Genomic DNA, 2,624 nt, shown 5'->3' with positions numbered 1-2,624 from the left:
CCCACCCCTCTTTTCTGCTCATCTGAAGATGCTGTGGTCCAAAAGTAAGAACTCTAAAGGCAGAGGCCGGAGGTGGGGACCGCCCCCTGCCCCACCAATGGGGAGAGGTGCAGACCAGGTGACTTTTCAAAGTTCTTCCAACGCAATCCGTCCCCCTTCCCTGGGTGCACTAGTGTTGTTTCGTGGTTCAAGGCCTGCCTTGGTGTGGAGATTGTCAGTTCCTAAAGAGATTCGAAATAATACAGATGGGGAGTGCAGGTGGCCTTATTGCTGACATGTTTTTCTCCCTTTTGCCTCCCAGATATTCGTGGTATCATATGATGTTTGGTTTTCTGACTTCACTTTTTGTTTTAATTAATATTCATCCATTTTTCTCCCAATCCTACTAATCAATATTTATATACTCCATAGTATATATGTGCCACATCTTCTTTATGCATCCATCTTTTGTTGTTAAATTTACATTTTTTTCTATTTCTTGTGTGTTGGGAATATTGCTACGATTAACATAGTGGTGCATGTATTTTTCTCAATTATATTTTCGTCCTCCTTTTGCCCAGAAGTAAAATTGGTGGATCATATGGCAACTCAATGAATGAAAATTGTAGTTGATATTTCTGTAGTACTGTCAAATTTACTAATTACAATGTAATGCATCATTTTGTTATTGATCATGGAGATGCATGGAATTACTATCACTATCCTAATAGGCATTGTTTGGATCTGGAATCGAGTAGACCCAGGTCACGTTCTGTCCGTATTGTAATCTGTGTTACCTCGGACAGTAGGTTTCCCAGTCTAACTCTTTCTCAGTCTGTGTCCTTAGACTGTAGATGGCATTCATTCGTGAAAGCTGGCTGCCACCAGCATGTTCAATTACATCATGTAAGAGCATCTGGAAGGACAGAGTGTAGGGGGTAAGCAATTAGGGATCAGTAACAGAAATCTAGGCCAAGTTCAGACTCCGCAAGATGGATCAAAAAGGAAATCAAATCCTATAATCTGAATCAAATACGAAAGGAAGTGTCTGAGTGTGGGAGACAAAAACTACGGTAACCCCCAGATCACACCCTTCCCTTTCACTGCAGGTGGCACCTGTGTCTTGCTTCCAACCAATGGAAGATGTTAGAGGCTATGATGTCACTCCCTTGGCTGGGTTACAACATGTGCGAAGGTGATAGATGTTAGCAGGCAGCTCAGGTAACTTAGCCAGAGAAGGCAATGGCAACCCATTCTAGTACTCTTGCCTGGAAAATCCCATGGATGGAGGAGCCCGGTGGGCTGCAGTCTGTGGAGTTGCGAAGAGTCAGACATGACTGAGCAACTTCACTTTCACTTTTCACTTTCATGCATTGGAGAAGGAAATGGCAACCCACTCCAGTGTTCTTGCCTGGAGAATCCCAGGGACGGGGGAGCCTGGTGGGCTGCTGTCTATGGGGTCACACAGAGTTGGACACGACTGAAGAGACTTAGCAGCAGCAGCATCAGGTAACTTAGCAGACTGGTGAAAGAGACTCTCTGTGTGGCTTTGAAATAGTAAGCGTCCATGATGTGAGATGACCGCTTGGCGGGGCAGTGTGTGACCTCTGGGAGCTGAGCGTGGCTCCCAGCAATAGCTCAGAGCCCTGAGTCCTACAGCCACCAGGGTTGGTGCTGCTAACAACTCCAGTGAACTCGGAAGCAGGTTTTCTCCAGTCAAGTCCCCAGATGAGAACCCAGCCCAACTCACAGCCTGGCTGTAGCCTCTGGACCCTGAGCAGAAGATCCAGCCAAATTGTGCCCGGACTCCTGACCCACAGAAACTTCGAGGTGGTAAATGGGCATTGCTGACACCCCAGATTGGTGGTGGCTGGTTTGTAGCAACGAGATCTAACGCGCTGAAGTTTAGGCAAGACTTCCCCTCGCTGCCTGAAGAAAGGCATCGAGGTGTAGCTACTCAAGACCCCACATGATGGCAACCTGGAAGCGCATCTAGCCCCCCACCCCCATTTGCACCCCCACCGCCCACTTGCTGGCCGTGGAGATAAGCCCAAGGGCCCGGACAGGGAGCCACTTCTGGGGTCGTGGTGACGTGAGCTGAGGTATGTACAGCCCCGCTGTCAGGCCTGGAGGGCTCGGATGCACATTCTCCTCCTGCCATGCGAGATGAGGATACTCAGAGGCTTGCTGGGCAATCACAGGCTGGTACCAGGGAGCTGATCTTACTTCCAGATATGATAGTTCATTGGAAGCCTTTGTGACTAGTGGTTTACAGTCAGGAGAGTGTTCTCATTTGGATTCAGATCCACAATTGCAAGCTGTCTGGGGCAAAAGTTTTGACAGCTACTGGTTTGGGACTTAGCCTCTGCATTGAGCTGTTGGGCAGAGGCCTTCAGAGCTGACTAGCCAGGTTGAGGGGTGCCCAGATGCTGTAAGAAGCTGACTTAAGGCCCGGAGAAAGGGACAGTGATGCTAATTCTCTCATCCCCAAAGTCTCAGGAACCCCTGAGCCTCAAAGCATAAACATTTCCAAAGTGTCTTGAGTCTATATTAAAAATATTCCCACCTAGATGGTGTCTGCCTGAGTACCTGTTTTTTGTGGTTCATGGGTTCTTGCCCTGACCCACTCCCTCTTTTCTTTGGTA

This window comes from Dama dama, chromosome 18 (assembly GCF_033118175.1).
Source record: "Dama dama isolate Ldn47 chromosome 18, ASM3311817v1, whole genome shotgun sequence".
In the NCBI taxonomy this organism is placed as follows: Eukaryota; Metazoa; Chordata; class Mammalia; order Artiodactyla; family Cervidae; genus Dama; species Dama dama.
This window is presented reverse-complemented; position numbering follows the sequence as displayed.